This window comes from Microcebus murinus, chromosome 26 (assembly GCF_040939455.1).
Source record: "Microcebus murinus isolate Inina chromosome 26, M.murinus_Inina_mat1.0, whole genome shotgun sequence".
In the NCBI taxonomy this organism is placed as follows: domain Eukaryota; kingdom Metazoa; phylum Chordata; class Mammalia; order Primates; family Cheirogaleidae; genus Microcebus; species Microcebus murinus.
This window is the reverse complement of record NC_134129.1, coordinates 7,380,662-7,405,311: the sequence shown is the minus strand read 5'-3', so window position 1 is coordinate 7,405,311 and position 24,650 is coordinate 7,380,662. Positions and strand designations below refer to the sequence as shown.

Here is a 24,650-nt window from a genome sequence, read left to right as displayed (position 1 = left end):
ATGGATGATGTCAAAGAGTTAGACATAACCAGAATTTGGGCTTGCATGGTGAGTGTGACAGAGTGAACAGAAAGGCAGTGAATCGAACGTTGAGGTTGGTCTGGCAGATGGACTTTACCCATTTACTTCAACTTCTTCTAGGAAGCCTTCTGACATCGATGAACTTGCAAAAGTAAAAACAGATAGTGGCTAGACAATGTCAATGCATCCATTTAACAAACCCTTATGTATATACAGAAACATCTGAGACAGAAGAAAAGATTTCCTGATCCTGGATTCCCAAAATTTGTTCACAATTACAGATCACAGCTTATGTTTTAAAACTACATTATTCAATATTGCCTCCTAATTATCTTTTTTTCTGATTGTAGAAGAATTAGTAGGTATCCAGCTATCAGTCTGTTGTGGCTTTCTAATATGAACCATTGGAGAGTCTCTGTGTACACTTAGGATGACCTCAGATACTAGCTGTCCAGAACAGTCCTGGGTTACAGACTATTGTCCTGTTTATGATTAGTACTTCATTTAACTTTCTAAAGTATTTTGACAAAAATGATAAATGTATGGTCACTGTAACCCCTGGAACCCTAGATCAAGACAATGTGAATGTTTTAATAAATACCACTAGCCAGAAGAATATGAAAATACATTTTAGATATGAAAGACTCTATTAAAATAAGATTGAAGTCATTTTTCCTAAATTTTTGTAAATTTTCTGATTGAATTTAATTTGTAAACCTCCTGAGCAAAAAGTAATATTCAATTCTATGTTTTATGTAATTTTATGATTTATAAGATAATATTGGCAATAGTTTATATACATAGCATTTTTAATGTCTTTTCTATATTTAGGGTTTTCTTCATATTTAGGGTTTTACTGAAATGCAGAAATCACTTCAGAAGCCAGATGTTTTTTTTCCAAATTTGATTGATTCCTTTGTGAAACCAAGGAATGTTTTCATGTCCAAAACCATGGAATGGTTATTTTTTTCAAATTAGCATCTTTTCTTTGTATCATTCTCAGGCTATTTCTTCAAGATAATTATCTTTTGATTTTTCTAAGTTTAAAAGGTTTATTCCATTTTCCAATGGACATAAAAAGACATCATAGCATTAATGACTGAGATATGTTTAGGAGATACATTTTAAGGTTTTGCTACTTTTATTATAAATGAAAGGCTATATAAATATCATCATGTATACCATAAATAAACATAATCAATTTAAATGGTTACAATTGTTCTGGCTTAATCTCATATTCACTTCAGGAATATAAAGTAAAGACTATTTCTTATCTATGCATACAGTTTAAGGTACTTGAATATTTTAAAATTTAGTACATTTAGTTTATTTAAATGATCTCCCTTAAACCAAAGTGTCTGAGATAATCCCTTATGTGAGAGACAAAAAGTGTTAAAATAAAAATATGAGCTTCATGTTAAAAACCACTGTTGTTCAAAAGGGATATGAATAATTTGAGGGAAAAATTCTACACTCTGGCTTTGAAAGATTTGTCATTGATTTCAGTCACATCACTACAGCTGGAATCAATAGTCATTGGACTGCAGCTGCACAGAAGTGCCACAAATGGGACTTTGGCAGTGTATTCCAAAAGACCTTCAGGAAATGAGACTGGGAGGAGATACCCATATGGAGAATGATCAAGGCTTTGATTTTAAAGACTTTCCAGTAACTCCATAAACTAAATATGACAAAAAACACAGAGTATGGGCTGACTTGTCCCTATGGAGCAATTTGAATTACTGCACCATCTGTACAAGGATCTCTTGGCTAGAAAAAGAGAAAATGAATTGATCTCCTATCTCAGTTGTTGTCTAAGATCTGAGTATTCATATGCTGAAAATCAACATGGTGTACGCTGGCGTTCTTAAACGTTGAGGTTCATATATCACCTCAAGATCTGGTAAAAATGTAGATTCGGATTCACTTTGTTATGGGGTGAGGTTTAAGAGTCTGCATTTCTACCAAGCTCCCTGGTGAGACTGATGCTGCTGGTCCACAGACCCCTTGGCTCACAAATGGTTTGCGTAGCAAGCAAGAGTTTAAGGAGTCAAGGAACACCAATAGAAAAGGAAAATGAGAAAAGGAGATGCTTTATCTTTACTCTGAACAACAGAGGCCAAAGGGTAGAACTAACCTATAAATATTGTCCTTCTTAAAATCTTTAAACAGATTCCATTTTCCCTCTCCTGGTTTCACTTGTCTTATACATTTCTTCCCTAGAAATATCTATTGATTTACCAGTTTATATAAATGACATTATTTTATTCATAAGGTACATGGTAAAAGAGTTAAAATAAAAAATGAAAATGTCATGAGCATTCTATTGACATCATATATAATTATCATTTAACTACTGTAACCACATTTTCATAGATTGTACTAGTTTGCAGTTCCACCCACAGTGTATAAGCATTCCTTTCTTTCCACATCCATCCCAGAATCTATTGTTTGGGGACGTTTTGATAAAAGCCATTCTCACTGGGATCAAGTGATATTTTATTGCGGTTTTGATTTGCATTTCTCTAATGATTAGTGACATTGAACATTTTTAATATGTTTAATGGCCATTAGTGTATCTGCTTTTGAAAAGCTACTGTTCATGTCTTTTACCCACTTTTTAATGGGTTTTTTGATTTTTTTCTTGCTGATTTGCTTGAGTTAATTGTAGATTCTGGTTCTTAGTCCTTTATAAAATGTATAGCATTCAAATATTTTCTCCCATTCTGTAGGGTGTCTATTCACTCTGTTGATTGTTTCTTTGGCTGTGTAGAAGCTTTTTAATTTAATCAAGACCCATTTATTTATTTTTGTGGTTTCAGTGACTTCCCTTATGGTCTTTTTCATAAATACTTTGCCTACACCAATATCTAGAAGAGTTTTTCCAGCATTTTCTTCTAGAATTCTATCGTTTCATGTCTTAGATTTAATATGAGTTGATTTTTGTTTGTGGTGAGAGATATGGATCTTGTTTCAATTTTCTACATGTGGCTATCCAATTTTCCCAACACTATTTATTGAATAGGGCTTATTTCCCCAGGGTATATTGCTGTCAACTTTGTCAATGATCATATGGCAATTTTTGGATGATTTTATATATATGTTCTCTGTTCTGGTCTATGTCTCTATTTTTGTGCCAGTACTATAATATTTTGGTTACTATAGCTTTGTAGGATAGTTTAAAGTCTGGTAAAGTGATGCCTCCAGATTTGTTCCTTTTGCTTAAGGTTGCTTTGGCTATTTGGGCTCTTTTCTAGTTTCAGATGAAGCATATAATTATTTTCTCTAGATGTGTGAAAAAATGGCACTGGTATTTTGGTGGAGATCACATTACATCTGTAAATCACTTTGGGTAGTGTGGACATTTTAACAATGTTGATTCTACCTATTCATGAGCATGATATATTTTTCCATTTGTTTACATCATCTGCAATTTCCTTCCTCACCTCTATGGAAAATAGTATGAAAATACCTCAAAGAACTAAAAGTAGACCTACAATTTAAACCAGCAATCCCACTACTGGGTATTTATCCAAGTGAAAAATTCATTTTATGAAAAAGATGAAAAAGACACTTGCATTAGAATGTTTATTGCAGCACAATTGACAATTGCAAAAATGTAGAATCAACCCAAGTGCCCACCAATTCATTAGTGGATCAATAAAATGTGGTATATGTATACCATGCAGTACTACTCAGCCATAAAAAATGAATTAATACTTTTTGCAACAATCTGGATGCAACTGGAGACCATTCTCCTAAGTGAAGTATCACAAGAATGGAAAAACAAACACCACATGTACTCACTATTAAATTGAGTACTAACTGATCAGCGCTCTTGTGCACAGGTGGAAGTAAAACTCAGTGGAAAGCAAGCAGCTGGGAGTGGGGAGAAAAAAAGGGGTGAAATCATAACAGGCACAATGTGTACTACTTGAGTGATGGGCACACTTATAACTTTTACTCAAGTAGTACAAAAGCAATCCATGCAACCAAAACATTTCTACTCTCATAATATTCTGAAATAAAAAATAATTTAAAAATGTTCTTATTACATTATTCATCTTTTATATGTATAAAATTAATAAAATATGGCACATGGTAGCAATTATTTCAAAATCCATTTTGTTATTTAACATAAGTGTGAGGTTAAGGAATTGAGTTACTTTCTGGCTTCTGTTTCCCCAGAAACAAAATGTTAGAGGATAAATGAGATAATGCAGGTAAAGTATCTGTTGCAAATTTGACACTTATGTCTCTTTTGTTCAATACAAGTTCAAAATATTCTTTAAACATTACATATTTTTATAATTCTTAAAGAATTATAGCTCAGTTGATAAGAATATGTTTTCCTTAACTGTATTTTAGAATGAATGACATTTTGACCAAAAAATGCTTTGATTAATTACTTTATCAAATTATGTGATTTTTAGAAAATTTCTAAGATATCTAAGAAGAATTGGTCATCTGCATGCTTTAAAAAAATCTTCCTACAGCCACTATATCTTCTAATGACATAAAGTCATTTCAGAACAAAAATAATCTTTAATCTCTAGAAAATTGATCATTAAAAACATGGGAAAAGGTTCATGTTTGGATCATATTAATGGCAACTTATAGAATTAGTATCTTTTATATGACCATTCAATCTATGTAGAAAAATGATGACCTTGGTACCTAGTTGTGACATTTTCAAAGCTATTATTTACCAACTGTGTGAACTACTTGCATGTGGAAAGTTATTTCTTCTTAGTGGTTTCAGGTAAAATGAATCTGGATATAGTTTTTCCTACAGACTTGGAAAATCAGTAAGAAGAATAAAGTTTCTATAGATCTATTTTGCACTTCAAACATTTTTCTCTTTTTCCTCTTCAAAAATACATTATAAACTGAAATTAATACACCAAAATATAATAAATAAAATCCTGGAATTTTTTTCCTGAGGAACAAGTGAGCTATTACTTCATTAAGTCTTATTAGCCAGAGATACTGGTTAAATTCATCAAGTGCACATGCATAGATTTCAAATATACATGTGCTCATATTATGATTTTCAACTAAACTTCTCCAGTTTAATTTTGGTTATGTAAATACATTCAACACAATTAAATATAATGTGTATAGCATATTTTAAATGAAAGAAAGTATTAACTTATGGCATTATTATTAGAAATGCTATTCTCTATTTTAAATATTAAATACGATGAAAACATTTTGAGGGTTAATTAAGCAGGTGATCATAATTTAGTAGAGTAAATTTGAGGAAAGTAATTCTTCCCTTAGGAATTTATTTTAAGCCAATTCTTAAAGATTGATCTTTGAATCATTAAAAAAAATCAAAGTCTAGTTAATACCAATTTGAGGGTGAGTACAAGTGGTGCTTGTTTTTCCATTCTTGGGATATTTCACTTAGTAGATTGGGGTCCAGCTCTATCCAGAATAATATAAGAGGTGCTAGATCACCATTGTTTCTCGTGGCTGAGTAGAACTCCATGGTATACATATACCACATTTTATTAATCCACTCATGTATTGGTGGGAACTTGGGTTGTTTCCACAAAAGTCCCAAAACAATAAATGCTGCATTTTTGTTTTAATTTTCAGTTTTATCTATGTATAATTAATACAAAGTTAGAAAAATAACTGAGGATACAGACAAATGCTATGTTACACAAAGTTTTATTTTTTGTCTTCTTTTGGTAAAACAATATTTGTGCATTAAGTAGTAGAGGAGAAGTATGTTTAATTGAGATGTCAATTACTTCCTAATTTTATCATATTGGACAACTGAATTAATTTTCTGAGCTTCAGTTTCCACATCTAAAATATGGGTAACTTTTAGATAGGGTTAGTTTGTGGATATTGATATCATGTACATAAAAGTATTAGAAAGTGGAAAAAATATGACATAAATATAAATATGAAGCCTGAGTTACAAAAATCTTTATAACCTAGAAATTATGCTTGTAGGCACAGATATTTGTCAAGTAGTCATATAGTATCCTATCTATAAAATGAACATAAAAATACCATTTATCTCATAGTGCTGTGAAGATAAAACAAGATAACCCATAATAGAATTGTTCAGCATAGTTTGTATTAAGCACACAATAAATGCCTGCAATTATCAGCAGGTATAGGACATAGCATGAACCATGATTTCTCAGTCAGTCAGGAATAAAAGCACCTCCTTGAGAATAGCTAAAGTGAGAGAAAAAATAAACAAAAAAATCATACCACAAAGGTTGCCAATTATCCTGTGGAATATTAATGCTCATTTTATGCTGATGCTGCCTTAATGTTAATTAGAAATCCAGAGTCTTCCTTTGTGCACATAATGAATATTCGTTCTCATGCTCTACTTATTTGTCCCTGGCAGTTACTAAATTAATTACTTCAAATATGAGCTCACACAAGTTTTTAACTCTTCACGTTTGTGCTAAATGTAAAATTTAAATTTGATACTCCAAAGAATTTTCAATATCAATTTAAGTATGTAAAAGAAACATCCATAAAATATGATTAAAGGTCTTTTGAACAAAACCATGTAGCAGATACAGGAAGATTTGACAATGAAAGTCCTACGAAAGTTGGATTTGATCAAAAGATGTCAATTTCGTTTTCTTCATACTGATGTTTACTAGCTTCTGTATTCACACAACATACAAACTTGAAATAAAATATATTAATAACTCTCAGGAACATGAAATCTATTTTCTCAGCTGAAAATGAGTAAGACTTCATTAAATTAATATGAAAATACAAAACTTAATATACTTAGCAACCTTCTTGGGTGTCAACTTAGTGTGTGTTGTGTATGTGTGTACTACAAATTGCTATTAAGACAAAATACTGGAGATTTTGATGACTGATAATAAAATATGCTGGAAATTTTTAATATGTCATGTATAAGTCAGTTAGGGCTGCCATAACAAAATTCCACAGACTGTATAAGTTTGCTAAGGACTGCCATATCAAAATATCACAGATTGAGTGGCTTCAATAACAGAAATTTATTTCTAACGATCCTAGAGCCTGAGAAGTACAAGATCAAGGTGCTAGCAGGATTGGTTTCAGTTGAGGCCTCTTTCCTTATCTTGCGGATGGCTGTCTTCTTACTCTGTATTCACATGGCCTTTCCCTGGCTACAGTCCTGGTGTCTCTTCCTCTGCTTATAAGGACACCAATCCTATTGGATTAGAACCCACCTGTATGGCCTCATTTAACCTTAACTACCTCCTTTCAGGCTTTATGTCTAAACACAGTCATAAAGGGTGTTTAGGACTTCAACATAAGAATGTTCAGGGGAAAACATTCAGTCCATAACATCTTATAAAAAGTCAAATAACATCTCCAAAATAGTTTAGTTAATAAATTGAATTGTTATTTTCCAATCAAATATCTTGAACTAGTCTATGAATATTGAGTGTATATATATGTATATATTATACATAATACATATTTTCATATTGTAAAATGTAAATATAATAAATAATAATAAGAATAACATAAAAATATATGTTTTAACCTGTCACTGTTGTTGAATTTCAGTGATTTTATTTATGCTTTGGAGCAAATAATGTTCTTGCTTTATCTTTTGGTATAGGCTTATGCTAGGATAGATTTGATGCCTCACTAGGTAAAGGCAATAGACTAAATAAAAAGTATATCCAATATACTTAACATTAATATAGCTAATGTGATATTATAGTGCTCATTTCTTAATTGCTTAGGTAAGAACATAGGCCAATCTAAAGTTATAGGGCCATTATCCTAGAACAAGAAAAACCTTTTAAAGTATTTTCTCATGTTTTACATCTCCCCAAACAATATCATCTTTATTATCTACTATGGGGAAATTGAAAAGGTAAATAATAGAATAATGTGCTCAGCTTCACAGACTCATCCTGGGTTCTCCTGGGGAAATGTGTCCTTGTAATAGACATCTCCTTCCCATATTCAGACAGATCATCAATTCCCTAAAATTGATTAAATTAAAGAAGCATGTTCTCTCATGATGATGAACAATGCTTTCATATTTGCCTGCTAAGATATAATCAAGGAAACCTCAATTGAATATATTTATTATTAATTTTTCTACACTAATGAAACAGTAAAATGGACAATACAATAACAATCTATCTGGATTGGAGGAAAGCTTTTATTCTCATACGCAAAGTTGATTGATCTGTAAGGACAGCATGAATGTAGAAAAGCAAAAGACCTATTGAAATGCATGGGAAATAGTCCCAAAATAAACAATCCTCCCCCCTCCCCAAAGAAAAAAAAAGCACAACAACCTGACAGATAAGATAGCAGAGGACAACCAAGGAGAAGTGTCATTTTTAAGTAGAATCACCTTTGCTAAGATTTGACTACAAGAAAGGCTTTTCAAAATGAAAAAAAAAAAAATGCCCTAAGTAATCATATTAAATTAAAACAGTGGTAATATATCTATTCTGTTTAATTTAAATAAATTTTCTCAATTATCTTTATAAGTAAAGGATTGGTTCAGTGACTTTTGCATCTAAAATGGATTTTCATATATTACAATGCTTTAAATGTGTGATAGTTAATTTTAACTGCCAACTTGACTGGACCACAGGATGCCCAGGTATGTTTTTAAATATTATTTCTGGACATGTCTGTGAGGGTGTTTCCAGAAGAGATTGGCATTTGAATTGGTAGACTGAGTAAAGAATATGTCCAATATTGGTGGGCAATATCCAACCCACTGAAGGCCCAAATACAACAAAAAAGGCAGAAAGAGGTTGAAATCTCTGTCTGTGTGAGTGTTTGAGCTGCAATGCAGATTTTCTACTCCCCTTGGATTGTGGCTTGTACCATTAGCATTCCTGTTCTCAGTCTTTGAAATTGGACTGGAATTAATACCACCAGCTTTCCTGGGTCTGCAGCTTACAGATCAGGGGATTCTTAGCTTCCAAAACTGTGTAAGCCAATTTTATATTAATAATAGATCTCATTCTAAATTTACTAGATTCTGTTTCTCTGGAGAAGTCTGACTCATACAAAAATGGAATAGTCAGAAAAACCACTTCAAATTAGCCAAAACACCAAGAAAATTTATGTTTTTCAACTAAAGATTCCAAACACAGCCTAGATCCCCACACATAATTTGATCAGCAATTCAGTAATATCAGCAAAGACCAAAAAATTATTTCCAATTTCTTATTCTACCCTTCTTATCATAAGTTTGATTTTTTCTAAGCCTATTTTTCCTCATTGTTGTACAATATTTATTATTGTTTTTTGGGTAACAGCCAAATACAACCAACTGATACCCTAATGATCAAGAAACAATTCTTTCCTGTGTTTTCCATTAGGAATGGAAAAATCTCTCCAGCTGCATGATATATTTTAATGCATGCCTCCTTGAACAGATTGCATGCCAACTGCTAAAGTAGTCTCTAACAAGAAAGAAAAGAGATTCATTTGACTGGTTACAGATAACCATCTGTGAGAGGACATGGATATTTAGAGATCCACCACCATGAACACAAAGGAGGTGCTTTATATATAAACACAATTTTAGAAATTTTAAAAACATTTTATTCCATTTCTTCAAAATTTCTTTTCTGGAGACAGGGTCTCACTATGTTGTTCTGTTGGACTCAAACACCTCAGCCCAGGGGATCCTCCACCTCAGCCTCCCTAGTAGCTGTCACTACAGGTATACTTCACTACACTCAGCTCAAAACGTTTTATAGCTAACTCAAAATTGTTTTCTATGTTGTTAGAGATATAAAAGGTCTCCAATGATCAATTTTCTGACATATTTAGTAAGTTTTAAATTTTAGAGTAAAAGCTCAAGGCAGCTAAAAAGATTTAAGCATCTCTGAATTGCATGTAGTTTGAACTATTTTATATATAATAGAGGAATAATTTACTTTTTTTCACTTCTTATGGAGAAATTAAAATACTCCATTTCTCCATTTTATTAATTTATGTCCTATGTCCACATTTATTCATCTGAGTCATTTATTCTTTTTTTGTTCCAAGTCTTAATTAGTATTTAGTTCTATTATAGTCACTGTCCTGACCTACTAAGCATTTCTTAATCTGCTGATTTTTCTTTATAATTCAACACTCTCATTTGGCTTTTTCTTTATGTGACCCTAACTCTTTCTACTTTTCTTACACTGTAGAATCATTTCTATAAGAATTTTTTAAAAACCTCTACTCAAATTAATAAAGCATTAAGTATGAAAATTGTATTCTTTTTAAGATATTCTGTATGCATACCAAGAAAAAAATATGTCAAAACAGAGATATAAAGAAGTTCAGAAAGTATAGATTTAGTATTGTGGCATTTCTTTTATTTTTACTTAGATATACTATTTCTATTATTTTGATCATATCTGATATCTGCAGATCTATATATTATCAATGATTACCAAGAAAAAAATGATTGCCTTTTTTCTCCAATTACCCTTTTAGCCCCTTGTATTTCTATAGAGCATCACAAGATTTTTCGTTTGTTTCTGACAGTAAGGCTCTTGGTACCTCACATAGCATACAGCATATGCATGTACACGTTGTATGCATTCATTAATTAATTTACTAACACTTGCTTCAAAGGAAGAAGGTAAGGGTACCCCTATAAAAGTAGAGAATCTGGGATTAGCTCTCAAAAATCTCAGACATCTACATGTATGTTTCTGAGCCTAGTATTTCAGTTATTATTGTTAAGCCAGTAAAGCTGCTATCCAATCTTGTTGTGTCCTTATTTAATGCAAGGCTGATGTAGGAAGAGCTGTTATTAAATTTTAAAGCAGTGTGTTGGGTAAAGAATCTATGAATCTCGCTAAGGTCTGTCAAAATCCAGCAGCTAATAATCCTGCAGAAAGCCCAGAAAGCACAGTGCATGTGAGCTCAGGGTGAAGAGTTTATCTTTATTACCCTTTTTAAAGTATCTCTCAATCTTGTTGAATTGCAAAAGTTAGATAACCAAGTGGCCACATGATCTATTCTTGGGAAAGAGAAAAAAACAAGTAGAACTTGTAAGACTATTTGTTGCTGTTGACAAAGCTAAACATCCCAACAAGACATCACTTATTTTAAACATCACAGAAGCAAGAATCTAAATACCTGAGTTTTTAAAAGATTATTTTCTGCTTACTAGCTCTGTGACTATGATATACACATTTGTCAGGTATTAATTGGCTGGAAGGAGCAGAAACCTGTGCAGGGAAACGTATGTAGAAAGCATAAAGATAGGTTACCCGTATAAACCAGATATATCCAAGTCTTCTAAACCATTGGGATTTATTCTTCCTTAATGCCTAAATATCATAACTCCAGTGTTCATCTCAAGTCCTGTGGGAAGTCCAACACTAGGGCCACTCTTAGGATACATGGGTTCCTCAGCAAAAGTTCATTTGTGGGCCTCACACTCTTTATCATCAAAGATGCTGTTCCTAAGTATTTTCATATCTCATAAGAAAAAGGCAGCAATACTGTTATTATTCGCAGTGGTATGGCTCTTTGGAACCTGTTTATAATGAAGAAATATAGAACTTCTTGTCTCGAAAGTACTTAATTCCATGTATTTCATCCTGGTTATACGGCTACTCCTGATCCTACTTTATCTTTCCTTCCTCTCACTGGCTGCTGCTGACTCCCTGAGAAGCTGTTACTGGGCTTTATTTTGATGACCACAAATAAAAGTCTTCCACAGAGTACACATAAAAATGTGAACAATGTGTTGCATTTACTGTTTGAAATTTTATAATGAAGAAACACAACAATGCATCTTCCAACTATGTTTTTATTGAATGTTTTAGATGTGCTACATTATTTTTTGGAGGTTTAAGCTTTTATACTATTTTGTTCCTTGGAAGAAGCATCTTGATCTAGTATAGATAATGATGGTTTAAATTCAAACTCACATTTAATTTAATCCGCAGAGTAAATAGAACAACATTTTTGTTGTGTTCAGCATATTTATTCTTTTCATTTTTTTTAAGTTTCTTCAATCTTCCAACTGAAGCAAACAGAGTATGTGTAGCTGATTCACACTTACAAGTACCACCCACCATCACTGAGTATAAGCTGGGACATAACTGACTATACACTGTTAGGAAGCAGGTCAGAGGTAACTCGAGAAGTACACCAAACCTACTGGAACACCCCATAGGCAACTCATAACCAGCAGTCCCTGGCACACTCAGGGATCAATCCTTAAGGACCCAAAGGCAGACCCAATAGCCAGGCTTAGCAACCCAGGTCTCTCAAGAATCAGTGAAAGAATTCCAGAAACATGAAAAATCAGAGCGAAAGATCACCCTCAAAAGAAAACAATATCCCCTTACCAATGGAAATAAACCAAAATAAAAAGATGGAAATGACAAATGAAGAATTCTGAATATAGATTTTAAGCGAGCTCAGTGAAATACAATCCCAACACAAAGAAACTACAAACACAATGCAGGAAATGAATGAAAAATTTACTGAGGATAATGATTTATTTTAAAAAATCAAACAGAATTTCTGGAAATGAAAAATTCATTCAAGGAAATACAAAACACTGTGGAAAGCCTTAAGAATAGGGGCTAGATTGGGCAGAAGAAAGAATCTCAAAGCTAGAAAACAATAACTTTAAGTTAAACAAGTTATTCAAAAAGAACAAGAGAAATGAACAAAACATACAAGGAATATGGGATTATTTAAAGAGGCCTAACATAAGAATTATAAGCATCCATGAGCATGAAGAAGAAAATCCACAAGTCTGTAAAAAGGGAAGGATCAGAATACCTCCACTGTTTCTGTCCTTTTATGTCAAGGAAAGTTTTGGATGTGGTTGGCAATGGGATGATGGAAACATAAACATGTTGATATAAGCTAAAAGCTCTTTGTGCATAAAAATAAGATAATATTTCTCTCTTTTCCAGAGAAACTGGAGAAAATAAAAAGCTGGATCAGGAGATCATAGGAAATAAAACACTATCAGTTATCAAAATATAAAATAACAACCCATCAACAATACAATTCCTGAGATGAGTTAATTTTTGTCTCTTTTAAGCTGAGTTTTTTTTTTAATTCAGTTCATCTTTTAGTCACATTCCTGAAACCATCTATAAGGCAGTTGGCAGTCACGATATTTTGAAATAAAATAAAAAGGGGTACATCAAGCTTACTTGATATTCTTTATTTAATTTTCCTGTGAATGCATCACTCAAATATTGCTTTATATATAGCACTGAAAGCATTAGAAAAGACTGGCTTGGCAAAATATCTGGTTTTAGATCTGGACAAGAATGGAAGGATCTGTTGGTCATAAATCTGTGAATACAATTTATTGAATACATTTTTCAAGTCATTGTGATCAGACAGACGGAATTGAAATGGGCCTATGTGCATGTCTGTTACATTCCATTTTATGTGAAAAGGGCCCACCCTGGACTGGTTCCAAATTGACAGAAGAGCTCTAGAAGAGTGATAAATTTTAATACATCTGTTAACTTATAATGATTAATGGGCACATATCAAACTTTTTAAGAAGTTTGAGATTTAAAGTGTCTCACTGCTTCTAAGTAGATTTATCAGAGACAGTTAACTGATGTTTCCACAAGGAAAATTACCAGCAGTAAAAAGACTCCCTATTATAAGTTGACTAGATATATAACTCCTACCTAGATGGAGGATCTTTCACATTATCTAGATCTTTGCCTTATAGAAAAAACTGGTATACATGAAATATAATTTTATTACTTTTACCTAATACCCAACCTAATAGAAATTAATTCAATTCAGTTAAAGAGGTTATTAAAATTATTGTATAATTCAGATTTCTCTTATCTAGTTAGGCAAATACAAAATATTTTCTTTTTGAAAGCCTCTTATATTTATAAGAAAGTTTCAAGTTAAATTATAAATATGTTTAAGTAAATCCAATGTTCTTAAAAATAACAGTAGAATATTGTCAACAAGAAGTACATGTCCAAATATTAATTTTACCTTCATAAAATAATTGATGTCATCACATCTCATGCTACATACTTTCTCTCATGCCATCTTTATAGTAGTTGGCAGCTATTAAGTTTTATAAGCATAATTTATGAATATATAGTACAAAAGATTCATGTCTTTTACTGGAAATGTTGGTAAATATAAAATAACAACTTTAAAAATATAAGCATTATGTAGTTTAAAATTGTGTATGTCCATGAAAAATAACAATATGCTCACCAGAGTATAAGAACTGTTCTACTTACTAGTTAGAATCTTAATTGACCAATATCTTCATCTTAAAGCACTTGCTAAGTACTTTACATTACAATCTTTATGGGTCTGTTGACTTTTTTACTTGAAAATATACTTAGAATGATAAAGTAACTCTTCTTTTGCTGAATATGTTACAATAACAAAATGGCAAATAAGTCTTTATAAAAGAAAAAAAGACCTTGATTCTAATAAATCCATTATCCTTAATTTAATTCAAAATTATTAAATATTGCCTAAAGCCATATAATATCCCTAGTATTTTTGAGCATGTTGTTTACTTTCAATGTAAAACTACTGAATATTATATCAAAATACTTACCAATTTGTAAGTATTGTTATTTACAAATTGTATAAGTATTCTTATTTTCACATTTGATTAAAAATATTTAGGTTTTTGTTTTACTAAAGACACTATGCTAGTGTGGTTTTCTTTATTTTTTCCGTATTTTTTTCTAGTTTCCTTTTCCTTATCTTATTTCCTAAACCTTGAACTTTCTCTTTTTTCTCTGTCCACTTATTTCCTGAAAATATTCACTCTCTTTCATAATTTTCATTATCTCCTCTCTCGATTATTTGAAGTTAATATAATAGTTTAGGCTGAGACTGATATTTTTTACCACTTCAGGCAAAACACTGACAAAAATCCAGGAGTTATTTTAGAATATTAAATATTATTTTAAAAGTAAAATTTAAGTGGCAAACTCATATAAATGTATGTTGTGTCAATGACTTAACAACAGTATGTAAAAATTTGTCAAATTGTATTAATATTGTGCTTGTGAGATTATCTCCACTTACATATAATAATGTGAAGATACATACATTGTTATTAACATGCCAAGTACAGTAATAATATTCACTATTGTTAAAAAAAGTAGATTTCAAGTAATTTTAGAAAAGAAAAATTTGGTTGTTACGAAACATTAGTATGGCCATCTTAAGATGTATTCCAAATACATCTTTCCAAAATGCTATCATAATGATAAATCTAACAATATAAAATTGAACATTTAATTATTTCTGCAGGCTTGTAATTATAAGTCCTTTTTAGATGAAAACAAAAATGAGTGAAGTAAACTGAAGTTGGAAATAATCTGTGGCAATAATTCTCAAAGCATAATCAAAATTTCTTACTTTGTTCAACTGTTTGCCTATCTACATTTGCAACAGAAAATAATGTATTAGTCACAACATGAAATGCTTAACTTACCCCATGCATAGAATGTAAAGTAAAATAAAGTGCTTAATCATGCTCATGCTGGGAAAAGCATGAATTTAAAGCTCTTAATTGCTAACATAGAAAGTGTATATTGTGTTTACTCATGTGGATCATAAAAATGTAATATTGGTTTATGCAAACTAGAGCAATTATATTGGAGGTATCACACACTACTAGATGTTGGTTGTATTAAAGAGAGTTCAGAGAGTTTTAAAAATCCAGATTATCCATAGAGTTATATATGTTTGATAGTAAAAACGCAAATATAATCTTTTATTTTATTTCATTCATAAATGCCAAAATTAATGTAGGTTTATTTTCAATGCCAATAATTAATTATAATGATTTGGAATATTGTCACATTTATGTATAAAACATGATAAACTATAAGCTAATATGTGAAAGGGAAAATAATATTTATTATCTTTTGGGTGGTATGCATGAATGAGATGTATAGAAAGCCAAAAACTGGTAAGTGTAGGAAAAGTCTAGCTCCAACAATTCAATATTTTTCTATAGCTATGGAGGAAAAAAACAGGGTAGAAAATTAAGCTCCACCTATAATTCAAAAATTCAAATAAAACATTAGATAGAACCCAGAGATCTTAATTTAGCAATTAGTTTTCATGTTCATTCATTCCAACTCCTGTACAAAATTAAAATGTATGCTTCATAATGTTCTAGTCTTCTTTCTAAATTTCAGGTTAAGGTGCTAAGGAGCTATAAGATGCATAGTTGTTACTAGGCAAAAAAAAGCAGCTCATCAAATATCCCAAACAGGAACAATCAGCTATCAAAATTACTAAGAGTTTACATAGCAGAGAGGCAGGATAAAACAGTCAAATATATAAGCATTAGAAGCAGAATAAAAGGTGGTCAAATCTTGGTTTTAAAATTATTATCTATTTTAATAATATGGATATTAATATTTATAAATATAATTCTTTGGTAATTTTTCTTTCTGCATTTTGCAGGATGAGAAAAAGAAATCCAAAAGGGGGTGCTACTGTTAAGTTTCTTTTTAATGAAAGTGAATAATGCATGTAATGTTGCTAGCAGGAGTCTACTACATACTAAGTATTCAAGAAAAAGAAATTCTTTTTATTAGGCCTGCATGTTATTGTTAGTTTCATAGTTCAGAATCACTAATCTCTTTATAATACAGTAGCATTTACCACTATAGAAAATTCCAAAACTTATTTTGCCTTTCTGACATTTTCTTTATCTTATTTTTATTGTCTTTTATCTAAAATTATCTTATTGAGGAAGAAGAATCAATAGGGGAGGGAGGATCAGTCATGTTATGAAAATAATTTACTTTCCATTGGACATTTGGATCTAGTGCATATTACAGTGTTATTAGTCATTACAGGACTTTATAATACTCGATAGGCCGATAGCCGTAGCTTAGATCTCATAAAGTTTGGCATTAAATTTTGGAATTCACATTATTAAATCAGATCAATGAAGACTATCATCTCACAATAGTTCTCTATAGAAAAATTCTTCTGTTGGAGGTAAACAATTCAGGGAGCATCAGAAACTTTACAATTTTAACACCCCCGCTTGCTCAATCTTTCTCTTTTCATACTCAGGTAAAACCATTCTACAAACATTTTAAAAGTAAACATAATTGATAAAATGAACAAAATCATTTTTGTTACTAACAAAAAAGATAGGGAAACATGGTGTAAGCTTTTCAGTATTTAATAAAAATTATTATTTTTTAAAAATGAAACATGCCAGGGACTTTGGTTATCATCATTATTTTAAGAGTGAATGCCACAGGTATTTTCAGATCGGGGTCACTTGTCTCAGTGGTGCGATTTTGAGTTGTCTGTTCAACTAACATTTTGAGGCCTCACTATGTGTCACACTTTCTGACTGGAGTCATATTTAGATGCTATGTATTGAGTTTGTTATTTGGGGGCATCTGAAATGAAGCTCCCCATCAGTAGTACTTGACCAAACTAACATTTATTAAATATATTCATAATAACCCAAATAGCACTAGTCAATAAGATAATATTTTTATCTTATTTACAAAGAGTGTTTACAAAACTCTGGCAGAGAAGTTGTGTCCCTAAGGTCCAAATAATTTGGGAGACATACACATTAGAATGTAAAAAAGAAAAATAATTTTTTATTTAACTTGACTAACAGGCTCTGTGCTAAGCCTATAACATGGGGTACCACATTTCAGCTGCACTGCAAGTTGATTTAAAATCCAGCCACATCTCACTAGCCTCCATTGCCATCACTCTAAACTGATCTGCCATCATCTCCCAGTTGGGTTACTGTTACAGCTTCTTTAAGGACTTCCCGATTCTACTCACTCCCTCCCTACAGTCTAGTCTCCACACAACAGGCAAAGGGATGCTGTTAAAACAGATGTCAAATGTCTCACCTCACTGCACAGACCTACCAAAGACTCAGTGTTCTATTCCACACAAAGCCAATGTCTTTGAATTGCCAGAAAAATCCTACAGAATCGCTCTCCTCACGTTCACCCTACCTCCAGTCTCCCCATGCTGGTTTCCTTGCCTTTCCTCAAACTCTCATCTTAGGGCCTTTATTCTAGCTGTACCATCTGCCTAAAAGATTCTTCCTCCATAAATCAGCATAACTAATTCCTATTTCCTTCAAGCCTATTTTCTCCCTCTCATTGAGACCTAATGTGACCATCCTGTTTAAAACTGTGCCTCCCCAGAACTTTTTTATTTTTTTTATTTCAGCATATTATGGGGGTACAAATGTTAAGGTTATGTATATTGCCCATGCCACCCCACCTCCCTCGAATCAGAGCTTCAAGCGTGCCCATCCCCTAAACGTTGCACATCTCACTCATTATGTATGTAAATACCCATCCCCTCCTCCCCGTCCCACCTGCCCGATACCTGATAAATGTTATTCCTATATATCCACTTAGGTGTTGATCTGTCAACACCAATTTGCTAGTGAGTACATGTGGTGCTTGTTTTTCCATTCTTGTGATACTTCACTTAGCAGAATGGAGTCCAGTGCTATCCAGGAAAATAAAAGATGTGCTATATCACCATTGTTTCTTAAAGCTGAATAGTACTCCATGGTATACATATACCATATTTTATTAATCTACTCATGAATTTATGGCACTTGGGTTGTTTCCACAACTTTGCAATTGTGAATTGTGCTGCTATAAACATTCGAGTGCAGGTGTCTTTTTCATAAAGTGACTTTTGATCTTTTGGGTAGATGCGCAGTAGTGGAATTGCTGGATCAAATGGTAGATCTACTTGTATCGCTTTGAGGTATCTCTATATTGCTTTCCACAGAGGTTGAAATAGTTTGCAGTCCCATCAGTAGTGTAGGAGTGTTCCTATCTCTCCGCATCCACGTCAACATTTATTGTTTGGGGACTTTTTGAAAAAGGCCACTCTTACTGGAGATAGGTGATATCTCATTGCAGTTTTGATTTGCATTTCCCTGATGATTAGAGATGCTGAGCATTTTTTCATATGTTTGTTTGGCCATTATTCTGTCTTCTTTTGAAAAATTTCTGTTCATGTCCTTTGCCCACTTTTTGATAGGGTTGTTTGATTTTTTCCTTGCTGGTTTTCCTGAATTCTAAATAGATTCTTGTTACCAGCCCTTTATTGGATGTGTAGCTAGCAAACATTTTCTCCCATTCTGTGGATTGTCTGTTTGCTCTCTTGACAGCTTCTTTGGCTGTGCAGTAGCTTTTTAATTTAAGCACGTCCTATTTATTTATTTCTGTTGCTACTGTGATTGCCTTTGGGGTCTTCTTCATAAATTGTTTGCCTAGGCCAATGTCTAGAAGAGTATTTCCAATGTTTTCCTCTAGAATTCTAATAGTTTCACACCTAAGTTTCAAGTCTGTTACCCAGTGTGAGTTGATTTTTGTGAGAGGTGAAAGGTGCAAGTCCTGTTTCAGTCTTCTACATGTGGGTATCCAGTTTTCCCAGCACCATTTATTGAATAAGGATTCTTTTCCCCAGTGTATGTTTTTATCTGCTTTGGCAAAGATTCATTGGCTATATGAGGATGGTTTTATATCTGAGTTCTCAGTTCTGTTCCACTGGTCAATGTCCCTGTTCTTGTGCTAGTAAAAAGCTGTTTTAATTACTATAGGCTTGTAGTATAGCTTGAAGTCTGATAAATTTATACCTCTTATTTTTTTTTATTGCCTAAGATTGATTTTGCTATGTGGGGTCTTCTCTGGTTCCATATGAAGCATAAAATATTTTTTTCTACATCTGTTAAAAATGATGATAATATTTTGATAGGGATTGCATTGACTCTGTAGGTCACTTTGGGTAGTATGGACATTTTAACAATGTTGATTCTGCTGACCCATGAGTATGGTATATTCTTCCACCTGTTTACATCCTCTGCTATTTCTTTCTTCAGTGTTTTATAGTTCTCCCTATAGAGGTCTTTTACCTCCTTAGTTAAACATATTCCTAGGTACTTTATTTTCTTTGTTGCTATTTTGAAGGGAATTGAGTCTTTGATTTGGTTCTCACTTTTAGTGTTGTTCGCATATAAGAATGCCTCTGATTTCTGTGTATTGATTTTGTATTCTGAGAGTTTACCAAATTCATTTATCAGATCAAGGAGTCTCCTGTTTGAATCCTTGGGGTTTTCTAGGTATAATATCATGTCATCAGCAAACAATGAGAGTTTTATCTCTTCTACTCCCATTTGGACACCCTTAATTCCACTCTCTTGTCTGATTGCTATAGCAAGGACTTCCAGAACTATGTTGAACAGAAGTGGAGATAGTGGGCAACCTTGTCTAGTTCCAGTTCTAAGTGGGAATGCTTTCAATTTTCCCCCATTCAGTATGATATTGGCTGTGGGTTTGTCATATATGGCTTGTATCTTTTTAGGTAAGCCCCATCTATGCTTATTTTGTTGAGTGTTCTTATCATAAAAGGATGCTGAATTTTGTCAAATGCTTTTTCTGCATCTATTGAGAGGATCATACGGTCATTGTTTTTGCTTCTGTTTATATGGTGAAATACATTTATAGATTTGCATATGTTGAACCATTTGATTACAGATAACTTAGTTTTTAAATCAACAAAAGTAATAAAAACAAAGAAGGTCACTATATAATGGTGATGGGTACAGTTCAATAAGAAGACATAACAATTCTAAATATATATCCACCCATTGTTGATGCACCCAGATTCATAAAGCAAACTCTACTTGATCTAAGCAAATGGATAAACAACAACTCCATAATAGTCAGAGACTTTAACACCCAACTGACAGCACAGGGCAGATCCTCCAACCAGAAAATCAACAAAGAAATATTGTATTTAAACAGAACTCTAGAACAAATGGGCCTGACTGATATCTACAGGACATTCTACCCCAAATCCACTGAATATATGTTCTTTTCATCAGCTCATGGTTCATTCTCTAAGATTGACCGTATCCTAGAACACAAAGCATGTCTCGAACAATTTAAAAAAACAGAAATTATATCATCTATCTTTTCAGATCACAATGGAATAAAAGCATAAATCAACCCTAACAGGAACTCTCATTTCTACACAAAGTCATGGAAACTAAACAACCTTCTGCTGAATGATCACCTCATAAATGAGGAAATCAAGATAGAAATCAAAAGATTCTTTGAACTAAATGATAAAGGAAACACAAGTTATCAAAACCTGTGGGCCACAGCTAAAGCATTCCTGAGAGGAAAGTTTATTTCCATAAATGCCTATATCCAAAAGTCAAAAAGATCACAAATAGACAACCTAATGAATCATCTCAAAGAGCTGGAAAAAGAAGAACAGACCAACCCCAAGCACAGAAGAAGTGAAATCATTAAGATCAAATCAGAACTAAATGAAATTGACAACAGGGAAACCATATGGAAGATTAATAAAACAAAAAGTTGGTTCTTTGAAAAAATAAACAGAATTGACACACCATTGGCTAGACTAATGAAAAGCAGAAAAGAAAAATCTCTAATAAGCTCGCTCCATCAGGAAAAATAAAGGAGAAATTACAATGGATGCCATGGAGATACAAGATATAATTCATGAATACTACAAAAACCTCTATGCACACAAACTGGAAAATGTGGAGGAAATGGACAATTTCTTAGACACACACAGCCTCCCTAGGTTCAACCAGGAAGAAATAGAATTCCTGACCAGACCAATATCAAGTACTGAAATTGAAACAGCAATAAACAACCTTCCTAAAAAGAAAAGTCCTGGACCAGATGATTTCACACCTGAATTTTACCACAGCTACAAAGAACTGGTTCCTATCCTGCAGAAATTATTCCACAACATCAAGAAGGATGGAAACCTCCCTAACACATTTTATGAAGTGAACATAATCCTGACACCAAAACCAGGAAAGAATGCAACAAAAAAAAGAAAACTACAGACCAATATCCCTTACGAATATAGATGCAAAAATTCTCAACAAAATCCTAGCCAATCGAATCCAGGTGCTTGTCAAGAAAATAATACATCACAATCAAGTGGACTTCATCCCCAGAACTCTTGACTCCTCTTACTCTGCTATATATTTTTCAATTTTCCATACTACCCATTAGCTTCTAACATACTATGTAATTTATTTGTCCATTATGATTAGCATACATCATCTATATCCACCTTCAGAATCTAAATTCTACAAGAGTAAGAATTTTGTCTATTCACTGGTGTATTTCAAGCTTTTACAGAAACATAATAAATAATTATCACTGTGATGACTCTATGAATGAAAAAGTCTCTTATCAATAATATTTTATTTTTGAATTAAGAAAAATGATTCATATAATGGTTTTGTAGTTTTCCCAAAAGCACTTAACTTTTCATTAGTGGAGATAGGATTTGAATGCAAGCATCATGATCTGAAAGCAGCCGTACTCAACTTCTCTGTTACACTATGATCCCTAGTTTCTGCTCTTTTGCACTGTACTGTAATAATTCTTGCTTAGGTTGGGCGATTTGGTCCTGATTTGTGCGCGCAGTGTTTCTTTAGCGAGCCCGCATCCACTACCTATTCTGCCAGGGGGCTGGTCTCCAGATATCTTTGCAATGGTTTCTTTGCGTTTGGGCACTGAGCATCCTGTGCCCGGTTCCTTGGTTCGCTCATCTCCAGCGCAGCCCAGCAGCTAGACGCGCTGCCAGCTCCGTGGGGTTTTGGAGCTGTCCGAGGTGCTGAAGCCTCAGACTCTGGCCCTTCTGATCTGCATCCTGTACCAGCTCTTGGCCAGAGATGAAAGCAACGTAGAGGAGGTGCAAGCCCTGATGGAAGCCTACAAAAGCGACTCTGCAGAGTGGGCAGTGTAAGCCAAGTTCAATTCCTACAGGTATAGTTGAAATCTTGTGGATCGAGGAAATGGAAAATTTAATCTGAGGATTCTATGTTAGGGTGAAGGACATGGCTGCAGTAGTCATGATCACATCGACTCTCACTGTTTTATGAAAATGATTCAGGGAAATCTAAAGGAGGCATTATTTGCCACGCCTGACAAAAACCTCCAACGATATGGCCAAGAAGTCTGAAGGAATCTTGAGAGAAAACCACTGTGACTCCATTGGCTGACATCCAACATTAGCCATACAGAACCTGCAGTGAGCCTTCACTTGTACAGTTTGCCTTTTGATACAGGCCATGACTTTGATCAAAGAACAGGACATAAAAACAAAGTCACCAGGACATTTCACAACAAATTTGAAATCATATCTCAATTTACAACTTCAGGTTCATTGGAGAACAACTAAGGAACATCAAATCCTGAGATTTTACTTTAAGGTCTACTGTATATTTGCCATGGACAGAAAGGCCACGCACCATTTGCTGTCCAGTAATACACTTAAATAAGCCAAGGCTTACATCTACTGTAAGGCAGATGCTAAGTACAAGGCATTAGGTAAGCAAATAGTGCTCTGAGCTACTGCAGAAGAAAAATCACATTAAAGAAATAAGTATTATGGTTTTTAAAGGCCAAATTAAGTGCTTTCCTGGTTCTATCCTCTAATTCCATTGAAAGAATAGTTGGAGGGTCAATGAGGGTTTTTATAACCTTTGGAAACACTTTGGTCTCTAAGCTGTAATTAGCAATAAGTGAAAACAAGAAACACCAAATGCCTGCTTTGTTACCTGAAAGACTAAATGTAGTTGTCTATAATGTACTTTGCATGATTTTAATACTTATTTTTTCAAATCTGTGGATCTTATACTTTCAATCTTTTTTTTTTATAAATTCCCTTTCTATAAGTAATAGATAGAGGAACTTAAGGCATTTCACCATTTGGTAATGAAATGAAGAGCAGAAGATTTAGAAAAGTACATGTTTTCAAACCTACAACAAACCAAAATAAATTCATGTCTGTGTATCCTGTTCATAGTCACAGATTTTGTACTGCTACCAAAATTACCTGATAATTTTAATAAAACTAGATTTGAACACACACACATACAAATTCACTTATTCTTCTATTATGATTGATAAAATCTCATCCCAGTAAGGGGAGAGGTAAATGAATTTCTTTATATTATCATGAGATAGAATTGCATACACCATAACCAAAAGAATAATTTTCAGCAATATGGACAAAACATTTCTTCAACATTCCATAATATTGAATAAGAAATCAGGATTTAAGAAATCAGGATTCAAATTTGCATATTCAATGTGATCTTAATAATGAAAAAAGACTTATTTAGAAAAAAGAGCAAAAGCTTCAGGTTAGGCCGGGCGCGGTAGCTCATCCCTGTAATCCTAGCTCTCTGGGAGGCCGAGGTGGGCGGATTGCTCAAGGTCAGGAGTTCAAAACCAGCCTGAGCGAGACCCCATCTCTACTATAAATAGAAAGAAATTAATTGGCCAACTGATATATATATATAAAAATTAGCCGGGCATGGTGGCGCATGCCTGTAGTCCCAGCTACTTGGGAGGCTGAGGCAGCAGGATTGCTTGAGCCCAGGAGTTTGAGGTTGCTGTGAGCTAGGCTGACGCCACGGCACTCACTCTAGCCTGGATAACAAAGCGAGACTCTGTCTCAAAAAAAAAAAAAAAAAAAAAAAAAAAAAGCTTCAGGTTAAAAGTCGCATTTTGATCGAGTCCCATTTACTTATTTATGTTGTTGCTGTGATTGCCTTTGGGGTCTTCTTCATGCCT

The 24,650-nt window shown here is 33.1% G+C and overlaps 1 pseudogene; it reads left to right on the top strand.

The window, feature by feature from the left end:
- LOC142864718 (cysteine dioxygenase type 1 pseudogene) lies at positions 1-23,317 on the top strand (annotated as a pseudogene).
- The last annotated feature ends 1,333 nt before the right edge of the window (positions 23,318-24,650 follow it).